This window comes from Pan troglodytes, chromosome 6 (genome assembly GCF_028858775.2).
Source record: "Pan troglodytes isolate AG18354 chromosome 6, NHGRI_mPanTro3-v2.0_pri, whole genome shotgun sequence".
Taxonomy (NCBI): Eukaryota; Metazoa; Chordata; class Mammalia; order Primates; family Hominidae; genus Pan; species Pan troglodytes.
This window is the reverse complement of record NC_072404.2, coordinates 125,333,150-125,356,293: the sequence shown is the minus strand read 5'-3', so window position 1 is coordinate 125,356,293 and position 23,144 is coordinate 125,333,150. Positions and strand designations below refer to the sequence as shown.

At 37.6% G+C, this 23,144-nt stretch overlaps 1 pseudogene; it reads left to right on the top strand.

Moving 5' to 3' along the window:
• The first annotated feature begins 9,674 nt into the window (after positions 1–9,674).
• LOC744725 (eukaryotic translation initiation factor 3 subunit I-like) lies at positions 9,675–10,692 on the top strand (annotated as a pseudogene).
• Positions 10,693–23,144: the final 12,452 nt, after the last annotated feature.

Below are 23,144 nucleotides of genomic sequence, written 5' to 3'. Positions count from 1 at the left end.
GGTAACTGTGGGTTTGTGATACATGGCCTTTATCATGTTGAGGTACATAATTTCTGTATCTAATATGTTGAGAGTTTTTCACCATAAAAGATATTCAGTTTTATCAAATGCCTTTTCTCTATCTATTGAAATTATCATGTGGCCTTTGTCTTTTTTTCTGTTAATGCAGGGTATCACATATATTAATTTGCATTTCTTGAACCATCCTTGCATCCCTAGAATGAATCCCATTTGGTCATCGTGAATGATCTTTTCAATGTGCTATTGAATTCAGTTAGCTTATATCTCATTGAGAATTTTTGCATCTTTGCTCATTGGAGGTATTAGCCTATAGTTTTGTTGTTGTATTTTTGTCTGGTTTTGGAATCAGGATAATGCGGGACTCTAAAAATTAGTTTGGAAGAATTGTATTCTCTTTAATTTCCTGGAATAATTTGAAAAAATAATTAGTAATAGTTCTTCTTTAAATGTTTGATAGAATTCAGCAGTAAAGCCATCGGGTTCTGGGCTTTACCTTGATGGAAGGCATTTTATTATTGATTCAGTTTTCTCATTATTAGTCCGTTCAGATTTTCTATATCTTTGTAATTTAATCTTGGTAGGTTGTGTGTGTTCAGGAATTCATCCATTTGTTCTGTTATAATTTTTTTGGCATATCGTTAGTTATAATAGTCTTTTATAATCCTTTGTACTTGTGCGGTATCAGTTGTAACATCTCCCTTGTCGTTTCTGATTTTACTTACTTGAGATTTGAGTCTTCACTCTCTTTTTTCTTAGTTAGTCCAGCTAAAGTTTTATCCATTTTCTTTATCTTTTCAGAAAAATCTAATTCTTCATTTTTGGGGTCTTTTGAAATTTGGAGGTCCATTTAATTTATTTCTGCTCTGAGCCTTATAATTTCCTTCCTTGTACAAATTTCAGGTTTAGCTTGTTTCTCTTTTTCCAGTTCTTTAAGACACATCATGAGGCTGTGTTTTTAGAAATCTTTCTTCTTTTATGACATAGGCATTTATTGCTATGAACTTCCCTCCTATAACTGATTTTGTTGTGGCTCATTGGTTTTAATACGATGAGTTTCTAGTCTAATTTGTCTCAATAAATTTTTAAAATTCACCTCTTAATTGACCCATTGGTTATTTTTTGAGTGCATTGTTTAATTTCCATGTATGTGTAAAGTATATGACATTGTTGTTGATTTCCAGTTCCATACCTTTGATACTTGATATAATCTCCATCTTCTTAAATTTTTTTAAGACTTGATTTGTGGCCTAACGTATGATCTATTCTGGAGAATGTTCCATGTGTAGTTGAAAAGAATGTGTACCCTACAATTGTTGAATGAAATGGTCTGTAAATGTCTTTAAGGTCCTTTTGGTCTACAGTACAGGTTATCTTTGATGTTTCATTGTCGGTTTTCTGTCTAGATAATCTGTTCATTGTTGAATGTGGAGTATTGAAGTCCCCTACTATTATTGTATTGTAATCTGTCTCTCCCTTTAGATCTAATAATATTTATAATATTTATCTTATATATTTGAGTGTTCCAGTGTGGGGTGTATATATATTTGCAGTTGCAGTGTTATTTTATTTGAATGTCTTTATCCTACACCAATACTTTACAGAACATTTTGGGAAACTTAACTTTCTCTGTTTCTCTATCTTTCTCAAATACACACACACACACACACACACACACAGACACCATACACACATACTCTTTTATATTCATTGGAACAATACCATGACAGAAAGTTAAAGTGTGTTTCTCTGTCTTAAAGTCTTGATGAACTCTGTTGACATTAATTTTGCAATACTGGCAAAAAAGAAAAATACATGCGCAAAAACAAAAGCTCTGACTTAACGTATTCTTTAGTCTTGAATAATTTGCAATTTAGCATCTTAAATGAAACTGCTAAGCACCTTTATCAAGAAAGAGTCTCATTAATTGCCAAAAGCACCTCAGATTTGAACTCTTTCTTTCAGAATAAACACAAGGCTGTGGACTGTTAAAAAAAAAAAAAAGAAAAATAAAAAGAAAGAAAAATAGTATGTGTGCAGTCTGTTATGAAAATATCTCTCATTTGTTTACATGTGTTTTAAAAGGTAAGAACATGGGAAGAGAGTTTAATAAAAAGGCTGCTAAATTGCTTTGCCCTGCTGGTAAGAACTATGTTTATTACAATAGTACTATAAGCTGCACTTGCTTAAAAAATTAGTTATTCACTTGTGGATCTTATCTGAACTTACTATGCCATGCTTGAATTCCTGGACTTATGTGAGTCATTGGAATGTATAGTACCTCATAAAACTATATAGCAACAAAACTGTTCCCCTTGCTCAAAATTCTATTTTCTTTTCACCACTTGCATAGAATTTCTCCTTGTATTTTATTAATCCAAAAATCTGTAATAAAAATAGGCAAATTGTTTTACTTAAAATGTCAGCTTTTTGGCATGTTAAGGAAATGATCTTCAATAAGTGAAGTCCCTCACTAACGATACATAATTCCATTTATCTCCATTCTCCTTCTCTAGAAAATGCTAGTAAAATACAAACAAAGAAAAAGAGCAGCACTTAGGATTAAAAATTTTGCTTGGTAAAAAAGATGAGAAGAATATGTTGTGTTAATTCAAATATTAGGATTTTACTATTTGGGGGAAATAACTAAATGGTAACATTACTAGATGGATTCAAATTAAAGGATATGCATCCTTTAAAGGGAAAAAGAAACCTTATATCCATATATTTCATTAAGATGTCAACCCCAATTTTGGAAAATATAAGAAAGATAATTGCCACATAGGATTTTGACTTCATAAACTTTGCAGTTTAAATCAGTTTAAGAAATATGTATCAATCATGTTGAACTTTGAAAAACAATTTTAAAGTCACAAATGACATGCTTCATTGTTTTTCTGTACATAGGAATATGGTAGGTTTAGAGTAAGTATTTTTCTATAAATATTTTCGGAGGCATATGTTTTTTAGAAAGAGTTTATGATTTGGTGCTTGATTAAACAGCATTATAATTGTAACTATATTCTAATTTTTAATGAGCTCAAATGATGTTTTAAACAACTGCTCCAGTGCACAATTCCTCCTCTAACATGCTCATATGTCTTCATCTGGCAGGAGGGCTCTTAATGCCTGCTGGAAAGCAAAGCTGTAAATACTACTGGCCCAGCGGTAGCAGGCTCTGCTTAGAAGGGCAGGGAAGAAACTCCTTTTGAAAGGTTAAGGCCAGTCAAAGAGCCTCCAAACCACCTTTTCTCAACACATGCCTGAATGCACTCAGAGCCGCTTTATCCACTGCATTGCTTAAACTATTCCATGATAGCACCCATTTATCATTTAGCCATAGATAGCCCCAGTGGTAAAATGGAAATATGCCTTTAAAAAGCAGGAAAATCTTGCATATGTTAGCTTAAATGATGAGAATTGAGCCTCCTTAATCCACAATTATGCATTTTTTTACTAAGGTACGTAAGACATACTTAATATATTACCAAGCCACACCTTCAATAAATGGCATAGAAAGCATTTGAAAGCATACTAACTGTATTAGTTGCAGGGTATATAAATTGTAGTTGAAGAATTCAAGATATTGTGAAGCTAGTGTATACTCATTATGAGTTAATTTTACGTAAATGAACTTATTTGGAAAATCAATAAAATCTAATGATATCTTTGTCCTAAAATTTAGAATATAAAATATATTTTATGCTCTTTAATAAAATGAATTAGGCTAATAAAGTACATGCAAACATATTTTCAAGCTAAAACTAAGTAAAATTGCTCAGAATTTCCATGGCTTGCTTTTAATTTTATATGCATATTGTTGAGTAATGCTTAGCATAAGCCTACTCTAATAAATTTGGTGTTTGGGTCTATCTTTAAGGCTGATTCACATTGCCTTATAGTGGAGTCAACCAATTATACATAAAATGACCATTAACAGGCATATGTATCATCACTGTGCTGCAACTAATTTGTGATTTCTTAACAATAAGACCTAACTTCACTTGTAGTCATTTAGAATGACTACTTTGCCTGTCATCTGGATTACTTTGTAACAGTGGTTCTCAAATGGACATGATTTCACTGCCTTCCACTTCAACAGTGGACATCTAACAATGTCTGGAGAAACTTTTGGTTATCATGAGAGTGTTGTGGGGGATGTCGCTGGCATCTAGTAGCAGGGATCTGTGATGCACAGGATATGTCCCATCGCCCCTTTAACAAAACGTTATTTAGCCCAAAATATGCACCACCTTTAGAAACTCTGGTTCATGGCAAGTAGTGTGGCTCCTTGGAAGGAAACCTTATTGTAACTTATTGGGTAACTTTATTAAGTTTCCATTTCATTATTTGCAAGACGGGGACAAAAAATAATGTCATAGGATGTTTGAAAAAGTTTGAATAATAATAGTAATAATCAATGATTTATTTCTCGCTAGTTCTCAAACATTCCAGGCATAAGGGATTTTTGCATTTACTCTCTCCTCTCTTGGTAATGTATTTTATCATGTCTTCTATCCTCAGCTGCTTCTTCTTTGGGGGTAAATATAACTGTCTTAAGGAGGCTTCTCCTGATATTTCTATCAGATTGAAAATTCTAACCTACTCTTTTTGCTTCTATTACTCCCTATCCTTCTTTACTGATTAGATTTTTTCCATGTAATCCATTACCACCTGATGTTGTATATATATATTATACGCACACACACACACACACACACACACACATACATGTACATACAATCATGTACTACATAACAGCATTTTAGTCAACAGTGGACTCCTTATACTTTGATGGTCTCATACATTACAATGGAGCTGGAAATTCCTACTGCCTAGTAATGTCATAGCCATCCTAAGATTGTAGTGCTATACATTACTCATATGTTTGTGGTGACAGTAGTGTAAACAAACCAGTTGTATAAAAGGATAGAATGGCTGGGCGTGGTGGCTCATGCCTGTAATCCTAGCACTCTGGGAGGCTGGGGCAGGTGGATCACTTGAGGTCAGGAGTTCAAAACCAGCCTGGCCAAAATGGTGAAACCCCATCTCTACTAAAAATACAAAAAATTAGCCAGGCGTGATGGTGCACGCCTGTAATCCCAGCTACTTGGTAGGCTGAGGCAGGAGAATTGCTTGAACCCAGGAGGTGAAGGTTGCAGTGAGCAAAGATCACGACACTTCACCCCAGCCTGGGCGACAGAGCAAGACTCTGTCTTAATAAATATATAAATAAATAAGGATAGTGCACACAATTTCGTACAGTACATAATACTTCATAATGACAATAAATGACTATGTCACTAGTTTGTATATTTACTATACTATATTTTATTGTTTTTATTGTTATATTAGAGTGTACTCCTTCTACTCATTAAAAAAAATAGTTAATTGTAAAAATCCTCAGGCAGGTCCTTCAGGAGGTATTCCAGAAAAAGGCATTGTTATCACAGGAGATGACAGCTCCATATGTGTTATTAATCCTGAAGACTTTTCAGTGAGACAAGATGTGGAGGTGGAAGACAGTGATATTGATGATCCTGGCCCTGTGTAGGAATAGGATAATGTGGGTGTTTGTATCGTAATTTTTAATGAAAAAGTTTAGAAAGTAAAATTTAAAAATTTAAAAATAGAAAAAAGCTTATAAAATAAGGATATAAAGAAAGAAAATATTTTTTCACATACAAGGTATTTGTGTTTTAAGCTAAGTGTTATTATAAAATAGAAAGTTTAAAAAATTATAAAGTAAAAACCCTACAGTAAGCTGATTTATTATTGAAGAAAGAAAACAATTTCTATAAATGTATTGTAGCCTAACTGTATCGTATTTGTAAAGTCTATAGTAGTGTACAGTAATGTCCTAGGCCCTCACATCACTCATTGGTCACTGACTCACCCAGTTACTTCCAGTCCTGCAAGCTCCAGTCATGGTAGGTGCCCTATACAGGTGTATCATTTTTTATCTTTCACACCATATTTTTAATGTAGCTTTTCTATGCTTAGATATGTTTAGATATACAAATGCTTACCCTTGTGTTATAATTGCCTAGAGTATTCAGTATAGTAACATGATGTACAGGCTTGCAGCCTTGGAGAAACACTCTTTACTATATAGCCTAGGTGTGCAGTACATACCAGTAGGAAGTTAGAGCATAACTATGAGGAATCCAGGAAGGCAAAGTTGGCACTCTAAGCATATACTTTGTGTCCAGGAAATTTCTCCAAGATTACTAGATATTGAGTTACTGAGTTGGGGTTGAATGACATGCCTCTGGATTCCAGGAGAGGAAAAGGACTGGTAGTAGACAGGAGAAATTCTATCAAATAAAGAGACAGCAAGAGTTGTGAGAGGACAGAGGAAACATATACCAGAATCTTGGTCATGGCTAATCCATAGCATATCAGGGAAAAAAGTAAACCACAAGGAGGTTAATACTGCAAGACCCTAGCTGTCATTATGAGCCCCATCATCCTGATAAGTCTGGAAAACAAGACAAAGCAAACATGGGAACCTGTTTATTAACTCTAGTATACTTTGCTCTTGCTCAGTCTAACAGGCTGTTGATGTTTCATTGTTATAAAAAATTTGCTTAATGAAGTAATTTTTGACTCAAATAAGGTTTGACTTCATCTGAGGATGATGACCTGAGAGGAACTCAGGTGAGAGCTGTGAGTTGCCAACATTCCCGAATAGCTGGGAAAATGAGTGTTTCAGGGCTGGGGTGCAGCAGGTAACCTGCATGGCTCACCAAGGCATCCACTACCATCCATTGCTTGCCCTGTGCAGTTCTACATGTATCACACGAGTTCTTAGAGAGCTCTTTCAGGATTTTTGTGTGCCACTTTTCCTGGAGAAGTACATCATAGGAGAGAATGGTGAGATAAATCACAGACTTTCTATTCTCACTTCATTGCAGTTTTTTCTGAGGCTGCAAATGATATTCTTTGTCTCCCTCCTGTATCACCCATTAGAGATTCCCCTGATCCTTTCTGTAAGCTGTGCTGACTTTGGTGCCTTAACTATAAGAATGGCCCAGAGTTTTATATCTATTAGATTTGAACCACTAGTCACCATGATCTGCTCAGACCAGGGCTGTTGTATTTTCTGTTTTTTGTTACAAATTGGGCTAGCATCACAACAGGGGCTCTCATCTAGTTGCCAAACATATTCTTCTTTACCCCCACTTATTTGGCCTGCCTACTCCTGATGGTCAGTCTATTATCCCCACCAGAATGGTGACTCTTTCATTTTGTCTGGTGGTCTCTTGGCATTAGGATCTGGACCTGTAAACAAACCACATAATTCAGAGTCCATGGGATGTTTAAGCAAAAATAAGTAGATTACTAGATGTGTTGGTGAGTGGAGCCATTTCTGTGTCTATGTTTTTGTTTCTGGACTTGTTTATTCTGCTTTACAAGGACATGAAGGCATATTATGGGTCACTGGTTTAGGGTATTATTTTGTTCTAGTTCATGGTATTCCGTCATTTCAGGATCTCATCTCCAAGATGGTGCTGCAGTTGTATCTTCTGTAGAATGTCTCATTGTTTTATCAGGCCAGCAGCTTCTGGTTGGTGCTGTATGTGATGGAGTCAGTGGTTATGTGGCTACCACCACATGGTCTTTTCTATAGACTGCTTTTTATGCAATACTGTATAGGATCCTGTGCAGTGGGTCAAATACTCTGTAAACCCATGGGATAGTGATGCTGACTGAGGCCCTAAGAGCACATTAGGCAAAACTTTACCTTGAATATGTGTGTGTAAATTGTAGTAAAGATGAATCACTGTCTCTTCCAGGCTGGAATAGTCCAATGTAAGCAACTGGCCACCAGACTTCTTGTTGGACCCCTCAAAAGATGGTGCCATGGGTAGAACTGAGCTTAAGTCTTTGTTGTTTGCAAGTTGAACATTTTTTAGCAGTAGTAGCTTGATTAACTTTGTTGAGTGGACCCCAGGCTGTTAGCCTTTATCTGTCACTGTGCTACTTTCTCCATTCATGGCCAATGAAAAAGGCTACTGGCATCAACTGGCTGACTGCTGCAAAGTTCTTTATACCCATTCCTACAGATTTCTCCACATGGCTTTGCCTCTGACCTTTTTAGCTCTGATTTATCAATGTTTCTTCTTCTAAGCATCTGACTAAGCAATTAGGTTATTTGATACTCCCTTAGGGTTGATAACAATTCTATTTCAAACTACGTTTCTTTCTGTACAAAGTGGATTACCGAGATAACCACTTACAGTTCTTCCCATTAAGATTGGTCTGAACCAAATTTTATCCTTAAACCAATTTTGACTATTCTCTCCTCCATCAGCTGGTTATAAAGGATCCCCCATTTGGCCATAGCTATGAACTGAGGGAAAAGCTGGTTCAAGAGAGTCAGAAAATATGAGGGTCTTGACCCCTTGCTCATCCTACTTACGTCTGCATAACCCTTTGATTGCCTCTAGTCATGGCTAATCTATTATTTCCATTGTACTGTGACTTGATGTGTCTGATAGAATACAACTTTTAATGGACAATTCTGGCTAACTGGTGTCTCCATTTTTTAATAGGTTCAATAGCTCACAAGGAGCTATTTTTCAAAAATGTTTATTATTCTTCATTATTGATAATCCTGAATGCTATGGGTCTATGTTGTGATTATTCTATGGGAACTTCCCATGAACTCATAACTGTGTGCTTTCCAGCTATATGTTCCACAGGTTAGACCTGATGCAGACTTCTTTTCTGCTCTGGGTCCTACTTAAAGCTGGAAGCCTTTTACATTACTTAGAATATGGGTTGAAGAAGTATTCCCAAATGAGGAATATGCTGCGTCTATTATCTGAGGAGCCTTAGCAAGTATTATCCTTCCTTCATCATGGTGAAAGGTACCCTTTACCCTGGGATTTGTCATGGCATTTTTTATTTGCTATTTATTACCCTAAAGTTAAAAAAAAAAACTTTATATTATTACCATATATTTTGCTGTTCACCTTAATATTGTGCAATGCTAGTTTTAAAGGCAAATATGAGAACACCTAATTCATATGAGGAATTGCCAAAATGACATAATTCATATTTTCTAACTCATCATTGTATATATACCTCATTCTTTTCAGAAATGGAGATGCTCCATAAAACCCAACCATTTTAATTTTACTTGTTAATATGCACATGTTCTACCAACATTTTCTACCTTCAGGTTACTATGAGTCAGGAATGTCTAAAGGAAAGGAACACAGATTGCTCTCTTTTCTTCTGCATCATCATTTTCAGCATAAGTGGTTGACGAACGCAGACATGTAACAAGAGTAAGGCGGGAGATAAAAGGGCTCCCTGGACATTGTTTTTCTTAGAATGTAACTGCCTTCCTTCTGTGTTTAAAGCAAGTTTTGATTCAACTGGAAAATGTAGCCTTCGAGACCACATTACCTAGTCATAAGTGCAACACACTTGTACTCACTCTGAGTCTCAATGAATTCCCATGCTTCCTTCATCCACCAGATTTCCGTGCTCATGGAGCAATGCTATGTGCAAATGGAATGACAAGAATGGGAGAGCACACAGATGGTGCCTACTCAATCTCCTCTGCTTGCATACAAAGTCTTTGTTAAATCAGACATATAAAACACAGAATCATTTGAAGCTTTCCTTGCATCACTGCTGGGATGAAGCTGGTCCTACTGTAGGGCCATGAGCAGGTCATTAGGCAGGTGAAGTATAACTGTGAAGGAGACCTCCTCTTCACCATGGCCAAGGAACCTATCATTAATGCATGATACTCTGTGAATGGTGAGAGGCTGGGCATCTATGTGGGCCATACCAGAGCTGTGTGGTATGTGGACGCTGACTGGGACACCAAGCATGTCCTCACCAATTCAGCTGACAACCATCTTTGGGCCTGTGAAACAGGGAAACAGCTGGCCCTACTCAAGACCAATTCAACTGTGTGGATCTGCAGTTTTGACTTTGGGGGCAATATCATCACGTTCTCCATGGAGAAGCAGAAAAGCTATCAGTGCTTTGTGAGCTTCTTTGACCTGCAGAATCTGAGCCAGATTGACAGCAATGAGTGCTACCTGAAGATCCCTTGCAATGACTCTAAAATCACTAGTGCCATTTGGGGCTCCTGTGGGGAGTGCATCATTGCAGGCCATGAGAGTGGAAAGCTCAACCAGTATAGTGCCAAGCCTGGAGAGGTGTTGGTGAATATTAAGGAACACTTCTAGCAGATTAATGACATCCAGTTATCCAGGGACATGACCGTGTTTGTCACTGCATCCAAAGACAGCACAGCCAAGCTTTTTGACTCTACAACTCTTCAACATCAGAAGACTTTCTGAACAGAAAGCCCCATCAGCTCAGCTACCCTCTCTCCCAACTGTGACCATATTGTGCTGGGTGGTGGTCAGGAAGCCATGGATGTAACCACAACCTTCACTAGGATTGGCAAGTTTGAGTCCAGGTTCCTCCATTTGGCCTTTGAAGAAGAGTTCAGAAGAGTCAAGGGGCACTTTGGACCTATCAACAGTGTTGCCTTCCATCCTGATGGCAAGAGCTACAGCAGTGGCAGTGAGGATGGTTACAACCATAATCTACCACTTCAACCCACAGTACTTTGAATTTTTTTTTCAACCTCTACCTTTTATGAATTCTTATTTTTTTCTTTTTCTTTTTTATTTTTAAGTTCTGGGATACATGGGCAGGACGTGCAGGTTTGTTACATAGGTATACATGTGCCATGGTGGTTTGCTGCACCCATCAACCAATCATCTACATTAGGTATTTCTTCTAATGCTACCCCTCCCCTTGCCTCCCAGCCCCTGACAGGCCCCGCCGTGTGATTTTTCCCTCCCTGTGCCCATATGTTCTCATTGTTCAACTCCCACTTATGAGTGAGAACATGTAGTGTTTGGTTTTCTGTGAATGATTTCATGTCCCTTGCAGGGACATGAATAAAATACTTCAAATTTGAGTTTTAGGCATAAGAAGCTGAATCTCTATCTAGGCCAGGAAAGCTTCTCACATAATGTTTTGAACTCTGAGAAATAAATTCATTTGGTAATTAAAAAAAAAAAAACAGAGTCAAAGAAAAAATTAATAAGAATTTCATGATAATAACAGCAGAGCATTAAACCAAGGACAGAACCCTTCTGAGTACAGAGGCAAATGATAGGCCCATGAAGCTTGTCCTGGTCATAGGTTGCTTTGGAAGAAAACAGAGGAATTCATTGCCATATACACTTGCCATAGTATTGCAGAGTACTTCCTTATCAAGACCTAGCTTCTTTTTTGGCCAGTCAAAATCTGGTTTCCAGATCTGAGATTTCGCTCAGGTCCGGAAACTATTGTGACATTTTATTGAGATACCTGCCCCCATGCTCCAGGTCACTCATCCTTAATATATTTTATTATTACAATTGAGAAACAATCTTTGTTGTCCTACCCCTAGGAACTGAATAGCTTTCTGCGGGCCAGAGTCTCCTGGCTTCCACTTTGATTTTGCTGCTTATTACAGCAATCGTGCACACATTCCTTCTGATGGTTAAGCATAGCCACTTAGCATCTATTATTTTGGGATCTCCCTTGTTACCAGTGAACCCAGTTCTATGAGAGCATCTTCCACCATCTTCCCTGGCTTACAAAAGATGGCCATCCCTGAGTTTTTCAATTATATTGGTGCACTTCTCATCAGTGTATTCCAGATCACTGGTAAATTCAGTGTCCTCTGAGATCTCATGTGTAACAGTCATCTAGTGACTTACACAGTATATTCCTCTAGCATGCATCTCTGAACCTTTTGAATCCCTTCTTTTACTACTTTTGTTAAGAATTCTGGCACCTGTCTTGCATATAATATGGTCTATCACTTTCTTCATGCTGCTGAGAGCCCTTATGATATCATTATTTCCTGGGTCCTTGTTAGGGTGTGAAATTCTATGTTATGGAAGACTTTCCCAATATTAATAAACTTTTTTAAATATAAATCCTCCTTGATTCAGTACTCTCAGGATCAAATCCCATGCATCCTCTATTGCAGCCTACTGATATATGTTGCTGATATGTGTTCTGTACTGATATATGTTCTGTAGCTCCTTTGAGGTTGGTCTTTTTCTCTTCCGAAAGACCCAGGACTTTCCTGGTCAGGTTATATTGAGACATACTGGTGGCCAGAAGAGCAGACGGCAATAAATTCTGATAGAGTTTGTATTTTATTGCAAGAAACAATCATTTCCATCATCTTTAAGCACAGGGAGTGCTAGCCTTTAATAGAAAGGAATGAGCTACCACTGAAGGTCAAAGACTTAAGCGGAATCTAGTAATTTAAGTTTCAAATGCATCAACATGAATGTCCCTATCTCACATCTCAAGATCTCACTCCTTCCTAATCAAGGCCCTCATATTGGCATAGAAGGCCTTCCAGGATTGAGAGTTCAACCTGCTCTCAACCTCTTCTCCCTGTAAAGGTTAAAATATGAACTTCATCCTTGCCTTCTTCAACCTTTCAGTTATGGGAGATGAGAATGTCTTTATTTGCTGCCAGAATTTTCACACTTAATGTTTCACTGGTGATTAATCAACCTCAGTCTTGCATTGTTTTTCTCCAGCACATTATATACCCCATCCAATTCTGTAATTTCTGAAATCATTTTCTCAGCCTGAAACATTGCACCTGCCAATGAATTTCCTTCCACCTGTGAAGTTTTAACAATCACATTACTGCAGCATGCCAGGTCTCCCAACACTTCACATACCATCACAGCTGGATTCCTCATCTGCAGCCAGTCAGAAGGTGAAGCAGCTCCAATATCTCCTTTCAGAGTCTGCCTTCTCACACCCTTTCTGGAGCCAACTCTATAGGTCAGATTTCTAAGAAAACAGACTCTGATGTGGAGATTTGCATTTAGAAAATGTATTAGTGCCTACCCTTCAGATCCATATCTGGGAACATTAAAAAAAAAAACAAAAACAGAAAGAAAGTAAAAGGAAGAAGTTTACCTCTGATGGAATTGCTACAAAAGGCTCAGCTGACACCAAGCTGAGGTCTAGTGCTCAACAGCCTTTCACAGTTGTTTTGCTGTGAGGCAAGGGGTCTAGGCTTTTAAATTCCTTTACTGATCATTCACTGGATATGGCCTTTCCCTGGAGAGTAGTCGTGACCTTGGGCAAGTCAGATCTCTTCAATCTGTGGAAATTTTCAGCTAGGAGGTACTTAAACATCCTGCAGCCGAGGAGAGTATGATAACAGTCACTAAACTTGCTTCCACAGTTATTTTAGGAAATATTAAGAAATGATCCAATCCTAACCAATTTTAGTTTTCTTTAGTTCATTTGTTTGGTCATTTATAAAAATGAAATATGTAAAATAAAATGAAAATCTGGCATTATTTTCCAGAAACCCTCATTGACAGAAATGAAATTACTTAGATTTTCACCTCAGTACTTTTCATATTACAAAGAATGACAATATTCATATGTTCAAAAGTATTGATGCAATGTCAGTAAGATGCAAAGTCAGTAAGCAAAAGCCATCATCTTCTCACTCACCAAAATAACCTTATTTGCCTCATTTTGCATTTGGCTTAATAGCCTTACTATATCAACTAGTAAATTAGAGTCTCTGGCTTGGCAGGCAAACCAACTTCATCTCAAACAGTCAATTTAGTTTGGCATTTAGAGATAGTGTTTGAACACTTCAGTTTATCTTATTTCTGTTTTGTTAGTTTTTAAAAAATACAAAGTACTAGTTTTAACTGATATTCAGCCAGTTTTTACAAAATTTGAATGAAAAAAATTAACTCTTTTGGTATACAGTTGTACGAATTTTCACAATTAGGTAATGTGACTAACACCACCAACAGGAAAGAGAACAGTTCTATCAAGTCATGGGTTTTTCTCATAATACCTCTTTCTATTTAAGCCTTCTGCTCACTCTCTGTCTCTCTCTCTCTTTTTTTTTAAGACAAGATTTCACTCTGTTGCCCAAGCTGGAGTGCAGTGGTGCAATCTCTGCTCACTACCACGTCTACCTCCTGAGCTCAAGTGATCTTCCCACTTCAGCTTCCCGAGTAGCTGGGACTACAAACATGAGCCATCACAAGTGGCTAATTTATTAATTTGTTTGTAGAGATGAGGTCTTACTCTATTGCCCAGGCTGGTCTTGAACTCCTGGTCTCAAGTGATCCTCCTGCCATGACCTCCCAAAGGTCAAGGGATTACAGGTGTGAGCCACCACACCTGGCCTTCTGCTTCCTTTTAATGCTTAGTAAACACTATTTTCGATCCCTACAGTGATTTTTTTTTTCAAAATGTCATATATATTGACTCATACAGTATGTAAAATTTTGAGTCTAGATACTGTCATATAGCATAAAACATTTGAGATTCATTCATTTATACATAAATAGTTTGTTCCCTTTATTTGCTGAGTAATATTCCATTTTTGGATATACCACCATTTATTTCTCCATCCCCTAGTGATACGTTTTGGACATTTGTCCCCTCCAAATCTCATATTGAAATGTGATTCCCAGTGTAGGAGGTGGGGCCTAGTGGGACGTGTTTGGGTCATGGTGGTGGATCCCTTGTGAATGGGTTGGTGCCCTCCCTGTGAGTTCTTGTTCTACTCCTTCACATGAGATCTGGTTAACAGTGAAGCACCACCCCCTCCTCTCTCTTGGTCCTGTTGCCGTGTGGCCAGTTCCCCTTCCCCTTCTACCAAAATTGAAAGCTTCCTGAGGTGCTAACCAGAAGCAGTTACTGGCACCATGCTTCTTGTACAGCCTGCAGAACTACGAGCCAAGTAAACTTCTCTTCTTTTTAAAATGCCCAGACCCAGGTATTCCTTTATAGCAATACAAAGAAAACTAACACACCTAGTTAAGGAACATTGGCTTATTTACAGATTTTGGTGATTTTGAATAAAGCTCTTGAACAGGATACAAAATCCATCCTGTATTTATTTTATACATTTCATTTTTATAAATGACCAAACAAATGAACTAAAGAAAACTAGAATTGGTTAGGATTCGATCATTTCCTAATGATATTCCCTAAAATAGTTTTGGAAGCAAATAAAAGGCTTACATTTTATGTGGGTAAATATTTAGAAATAGAATTTCTGGGTCATATGTCAAGAGTATGTTTAAATTTATATTAAATTTTTAAACTATTTTCAAAAGTGTATCTCTATCAGCAATGTATGAATGTTCTATTTGTTACCCATACTATTTAGCTCTTGGTGTTGTTAGTCTTGTTGTTTTAGCTGGCAATATATCTATTTAGGTTTACACTATATGCTGTGTTTCACCTCATTCACATTATAGTGTCAGATTTCAAAACCTTTTCTTTGCTGTTTGCTTCTGCCCCGGGATCCTCCTTGCAGGTGTTTGTGACTTAGGTGTTAGTTTAGATTGTAGTTCAATTCACAAAGCCTTTGTTATGTTTCTCAGAGGCATTACATACATACATACAGTTTGAGGATGACCCTGAGGCTTGTATAAGTTCATACACAGAATTAGAAGATCCTCTTCTCTATATGTCTCTTCTCCAGGATATCCTTCACACTTGTAGGCTCACAGAGTCCTTTTTTCCAGTTTCACTGGCAAGTGAGATGTTCTTTTAGCATTTTAACCTTCCATATTACTGCACAGTTCCACCTGCTGAACCCATCTTTGGTGAAGTATTTAAAAAGAGAGAGAAATAACAAGAATTATTTCAATAGTTTTTGCCCCATTGGGACTCTTTTTCTTATTTCTCTACACACAGAAATTATTTTCTCTTGAATTTTAGATACGAAGCTACCTCCTCTGCAACTGTGCAGATCGACGACCTTGGGAAGAAAGTGGTAGAGAAAAGAGAGAGAGGGAGAGCAAGAGATAGCAAGAGATAGAGAAACAGAAGGGATTTCCTCCATACTTATCAGCTCACAAAGTCTCTTTTTCCCAGTTATCCAGGCAGGAGGATGGATTTCCCTAGGATGCTTTGATGTTTAGGCCTGTAGCTAAGTTTCTCAATTTGGGCCTGCCCTCAAGTTAAAGGCGGGAGGGCGGGGTGGGGCGGAGGCAGGGGCGGGGCGGGGGCGAGAAGTGGGGCTAGCAGGAAATACTGCAATTGTAAGTTGACTTCCCTCTAGAATCAGCCTGTTCCAATTGATTTACAGAGTTGCTTTCTGTATTTTCTCCCACATGGGCTGTAGTGGGCTTCTTCTCTCTTGGCTGTTACTGGAAGGTCTGGATCCTCTGTCCAACCAAGTTTACTGTAGACAGCATCTTCCTGCTACAGTCTAGGTACCGTCTTACCATGGCACAACATAGCATCTAGAACCAAGGAGAAGTGTCGGGAGTGGCCTGGGAAGAAGTATAACCTTCTCAGGTATTGGTCTGGAAGAAGAAAAACTCTATTTCAACTGCTCCACTTAGGTTCTGGGATTCAGTTTCTCTACCCTAAAACAGCCATTTTAAAAACATGTTTTAAATGTTTAATTTTTCTTTAATTCCAAAACTAGCTGACCAATAAATTAGCTTTCCATTATCTGATATTTGCTACAATTATATATATTTTAAAGCTGGATTAAAAAATTAACTGAAATTAATAACCAATATAAAATTTTATAGTAATTTAAGAAACATGTAAATATGCTTTATGCCAAAATAAAGAATATGAAATTAAATTAGTTTGCCAATATCACCCTTTACTGGGAATGTGTCAGGAGCTAAAGGTGAATACATGATAAATGAGCTCAGATGAAGCATTTATTTCCTGCAAACTTATCTGAGAAGTCCTCTAATATGTTTGATTTTGTCCCCACCCAAATCTCATATTGAACTGCAGTTCTCATAATCCCCACATCGTGGGATGAACCTGATGGGAGGTAATTGAATCATGGGGGTGGTTACCTCCATGCTGTTCTCATGATAGTGAGTTCTCATAAGATCTGATAATTTTATAAGGAGCTTTTCTCCAACTTTCACTCTGCACTTCTCCTTGCTGCTGCCATGTGAAGAAGGATGTGTTTTCTTCTCCTTCTGCCATGATTGTAAGTTTCCTGATGCCTCTCCAGCCATGCTGAACTTTGAATCAATTAAACCTTTTTCCTTCATAAATTACCCAGTCTTTGGTATGTCTTTATTAGCAGCATGAGAACAAACTAATATAGTATATTGGTACTGGGAGTGGGGCACTGCTGTAAAGATGCCCAAAAATGTGGAAGCAACTTTGAAACTGGGTAAAAGACAGAGGTTAGAACAGTTTGGAGGGCTCAGAAGAAGACAGGAAAATGCTGGAAACTTTGGAACTTCCAAGAGATTTGGAGGGCTCAGAAGATGGGAAGATGTGGGAAAGTTTGAAACTTCCTAGAGACTTATTGAATGCCTTTTCCCAAAATGCTGACAGTGACATGGACAATAATGTCCAGGCTGAGATGGTCTCAGATGGAGATGAGGAACTTTTTGGGAACTTGAATAGAAGTGACTCTTGTTATGCTTTAGCAAAAAGACTGGCAGCATTTTGTCCCTACCCTAGAGATATTTGGGGCTTTGAACTTGAGAGAGATGATTTAGGGTATCTGGCAGAATGATTTAGGGTAACAACAGAAGAGTTTGAAATACCATTCATATATCTAAACAGATTTTTATTGCACAAAAATACACCATCTTTTGAAGTGAAGAAGTTATGGGAGAAAGGTGATACCATTGGCATTATCATTTTGATAGCCATTGACACCAGCATCCTGATGTGTGGAGGAAACCATTTGTTCATCAGTCAAATGATTTAATGAGAATCATACTTGTGTGACCTTGGAAAGGGGTCCTGATCCAGACCCCAAGAGAGGGTTCTTGGACCCCACGAAAGAATTTGAGGTGAATTCTAGAGTAAAGTAAAGCAAGTTCATTGAGAAAATAAAGAGTGGCTACTCCATAAACAGAGCAGCCCCAAGGGCTGCTGTTTGCCCATTTTTAATGGTTATGGTTATTTCTTGATTATATGCTAAACAAGGGGTGAACTATTCATGAGTTTTCTGGCAAAGGGTGGTCAATTACGAGAACTAAGGGTTCCTCCCCTTTTTAGACTATATTTGGTAACTTCCTGCCATTGCCATGGCATTTGTAGATTGTCATGGTGCTGGTGGGAGTGCCATTTAGTATATTAATGCATTATGATTAGCATATCACGAGCAGTGAGATTGACCAGAGGTCACTTTCATGGCCATCTTGTTTTTGGTGGGTTCGGGCCACAGCTTCTTTACTGCAACCTGCTTTATCAGCAAGTCTTTATGACCTGTATCTTGTGCCAACCTCCTATGTCATCCTGTGACTTAGAATGCCTAACTTACTGGGAATGCAGCCCAGCAGGACTCAGCCTTATTTTATTCAGCCCCTATTCAAGATGGAGTTGCTCTGGTTCAAATGTCTCTGACAACTTGTAAACAGAAAAGTATCTGAGACAGGTCTCAATCAATTTAGAAGTTTATTTTGCCAAAGTTAAGAACAATGCCCAGAAGAAATAAACAAGGGATCACAGAAACAGTCTGTGGTCTGTGCCTTTCTTCAAAGATAATTTTGAGGGCTTTAATATTTAAAGGGGAAGAGTGGGTTGGAGGGGAAAGAGGGAGGGTATGGCAATCCACATGTTGCAAGGGAAAAGAAACAGGTGGGGGAATAGTCAATTATGCATTAGTCTTACACTCAATATATATGCACTTTACATAAGATAAGGTGAATCTGTGGAGATATTTAAACTTTTTTCTGTAGCTGTCTACTGAGGAACAAAAGGAAAGGCATTTTCTTGCATGACTCAGCTTTCAGCTTAATTTTTTACTTTTGGCATAGTGAATTGGAATCTCAAGTTTTTATTTTCCTTTCACACACTTAATGTCTCTGAAGCTTGGCTTCTTTGCCTGAAAAAGAAGGTCGCTTATAGTAGTACCTATCCTCAAAGGATTATTAGGATTAAATGAGATAACACATGAAAAAAGATCTAGCAAAATTTTTGGCAGAGAGAGCACTATAAACATTAACTCTTTTATTTGAGTGAATAGGAGTATAATGTACAAACTCAAAGTTATGCCAGTCTCTAGAAGCTACAGAGAGTTCTATCACAGTGATGTATACAGAAGCCAACAAGTTGATGATTCTGTGAAGACAGAATTTCCTGATGGCCTTGTTGGGACTCAGAAAATAATGTCTTAAAGCATGACACCTTGGCAGGCAGAGTACTTTGAACTAAAGATTGGAAGGCTTCAGAAGCAGCCTCAGAACCAATGTCTCTTGGACCTTCTCTACCCTCCTGTTTCTCATTCCTCTTTTCTTCTGAGCACAGGGAGGGGCTTTCTGTGATGTTCTCTTATCTGACTACAGACAGAAGAAATGCAATTGTCATGAGTATCCACCCTAGTAATCCATTACCCAGAAAAGATTAACTGTATCACAGAAGAAGAGACTGAAATTTGACACCACCCAGACTATCACCTGTTCTTTGGAGAGCCCATTGATTTTTCTCCAGAATTATTCACTCTCCCTTAAATTGCCTACATCTGCCCTCCAGTCTCCCCTATAAAGAGTGTATGCAGCTTTTAGGTCTCAGTGGCTTTTGGGGTACACACTTCTTTCCTTTGATGATGCCCCATGCATGTAATAAATGTGTTTGCCTTTTCTGTTGTTAATCTGTTTACTGTCAGTTTATTTTATAGATTTGATTATCAACTTCAGAGGGTAGACAGAAAGGTTTTTTTCTCCCCTACAGTCCATTACTATACACATACCACTCGTGAAGAAATTATGTTCCTCTGTTTTTTTTAATAATGGGAATTTTCAATGAAAGAGGCTCAGAACAGGCTGGGCGCAGTGGCTCACGCCTGCAATTCCAGCACTTTGGGAGATCGAGGCAGGTGGATCACCGGAGGTCAGAAGTTCAAGACCAGTCTGGCTAACATGGCAAAACCCTGTCTCTACTAAAAATACAGAAATTAGCGGGGTGTGGTGGTGTGCGCCTGTAGTCCTACCTACTCCAGAGGCTGAGATAGGAGAATCGCTTGAACCTGGAAGGTAGAGGTTGCAGTGAGCCGAGAAAGCACCACTGTACTCCAGCCTGGGTGACAGAGCAAGACTCCATCTCAAAAAACAAACAAAAAACAAAGAGGCTCAGAACAAATAATTGAAGCTACTATTAATATAAAAATCAAAGAATCCACATCACATTTTCTGAGTACTTGGTAAATTAAAAAATGGCCACAAAACCTACATAAGTTTATTTGTTATTATCTGATCATATGCTATGAACACATCTTTAGGAAAAAAGAATTTTTTTAATTTTGTATTTCAAATTCCGAGTGTTGTTTCAGTTTTCTAATTTATAATCAAACTTTCTAAGCCAAATTGGGAGTAATTTTATTAAAATAAGTTGTTTAGCATTTTCTAAAGTGAACAATTGGTGAAATAGATTTTTGAATAAAACTACTAAAAAAGAAGTAATTTTGTTATATGCCAATTTAAAAGAAAATATAAAAACAATTTACTTTCTTGTTTCAGATGAAGAGCTAGAATTATATATGTTTGTGTATGTGTATAGGAGTATATATAACTTAGTAATTATTTTAATGTTTTTTAGTGTGATTTGTAACTCTTGTGCTAAAGAGAATTAAACAGTCAGTGGTCTATCTTATTTCTTTACGAAATGCAATGCACTGTGGTTCACTGAACGACAATTAATTAAGACAATTGCTCAACTGGCATGTTTTAGCTTCTGGTAAGATATGCAAATTAAGTATAATGTGCTATCTCATTAATTAATATTATAAATAAGAAACTTTTTTCTCTCAACTCACATCATAATGAAAAATATATTACCTATATTTTCAGATAGATTGTGGAAAATTGCTGTATGTTCATCCATATATGTATTTTTATAGTATGTAATATTTTACATAAAATTACAAAATATTGGCCGGGCGCGGTGGCTCAAGCCTGTAATCCCAGCACTTTGGGAGGCCGAGGCGGGCAGATCATGATGTCAGGAGATCAAGACCATCCTGGCTAACATGGTGAAACCCCGTCTCTACTAAAAATACAAAAATTAACTGGGCATGGTGGCGGGCAACTGTAGTCCCAGCTACTTGGGAGGCTGAGGCAGGAGAATGGTGTGAACCCGGGAGGTGGAGCTTGCAGTGAGCCAAGATCGCGCCACTGCACTCCAGCCTGGGTGACAGAGCGAGACTCCATCTCAAAAAAAAAAAAATAATAAAAATAAAAAATAAAATTACAAGGTATTAACTTTATAATTAGATGGAAAAGTATCAAACATTTATTGAGAATGAGTGAAAAAGAAGCTAGTGGGACTTGTAGTAAAGAGGCAACAAAATGTATCACTCCAGAAAAACAAAGGAGGTTTCCGGCTACTGCAGAGCTAAGAAATGCTTACACAAGAGGATAAATGTTCTGTGATTCCACTTACACGACATATCCAGAAGAGGCACATTCAGAGTAGTTTAGAGGAACCAGAGATGGCAGGAGGGCAGAATGGGAGTTATTAGGTGATGATGATGATGTTGGCCTACTTATAGTTTGGTTGAAATTGGGGAAAAAAAGGTAGGAAAAAGAAAAGTGAAGTATGTAAACCCTGGTATGTTATACCAGGTAAGTTGACTTGGGTGTAGGAAGAAAATACTAGCTCCTACATTTAAATTTTAGATTTATCTAAACATAAATAAGACATTATACTTTACTAATTTTAATTCATAGAGTTTAAAAGGTGTCCTAATTCTGTCCCCTGTGTTAGGTGGTCAAATGTCCTCTATGTTCTATGAGCTACTCAGAGGCAATCATAGGGGTTCTCCAATAACAAGTAATGATGTCCTCCCCAGTTGGTTTATCTTCAGCATAGTGTGACATAGTGCAGTAATATGTGCCTGTGAAGTGGATTTACAGATTATACCCTCCCAATTCAACCAAATGAACCCTATGAAATTATAAATTGCTTTAACCATTTATGCAAAGAGGCCATATGTTGAAGGTAATACCTACAGTGCAAGTAGAGTAGGCAACAAAACAAACAACAAGAAATATGGCAGGATGGATATGTTGGGAGGCAGGACACACCACCCCCAAAACATTACTGTAGAAAACCAGAATATGTCATCGCAACACATAGTTCTTTGGCATATTTGGAGCAGATTGTTTTGAGAAACCACAGACATAGGAGTACCTCTGAAAAGCTGCCCTTTTGTAAAGGAAATTTACGTCTATAGAAGGAATTTTTATTAGTAAAGACATCTTCAGTCCATATCAACTAATCTAGCCTAGAAGTTTCTTGTGTCTTGCAGTAATAGCCATTGATGTCATGACACTGTCATGATAGAAAAACTTTTTTTAAGTAAATATGTTTTAGATTTATTTGATTCAGTATTTATCTGTTTGACTTGCTTTATATATGTCAAGATTACTTTATTTAAAGTAAATAGGCATCCTGAGAAGGGCAATGGCACTCACACTGATAAGTAGTTGGTGAGCAGATAGCTATGTTACTGTGGTACTACAATAGAGTCTCTCTTTTATAACAAATATTAAGAAGACTCTAATGTAAACCTGTGAGATATAATTTTAATATAGAGAGTAGAGAACGATTAGGTTTTCATGAACTCATTAATGTGAGCTGCTGGAATGTTTTATATATGTTACTTGTATCCCAGTCTGGCTTGGAGGAGGAGAAGAAGTAGGGAGAAGAGGAAGGAGGAATCTTTTCTGAATGCCATTTGTCTTAGATCAGTTTTTGATTTGTTAGCTGAATTTCTAGGAGTACCTGAAAAAGAAGAAGAAAATAATTGTGCTGGGGCGATTTCTGTACAATCCATCCTGTGAGGCTGTTTCTAAAGCAATGTCTTTTTATCATCTTTTATGTTTGCCACCATAACATATATTGGGGTATATATGGATATTGCTGGTGCCAATGAAATCCCCTTTACTTTCTTTCACTGTTTTTGATTCCCAGTGTCTGCCCACTTTTTCTTTCAATAGTGCACAACTGTGGCTCTTCATAGAGCTGCTACTGCAGCTGCTTGGCCTGTTGAAACTAGAAGTCCTCAGAATTTGTCTTCCCATTGCCACCTCCTCAGAAAGCCCTTAGTTAGAGACAAATCAGTGTAG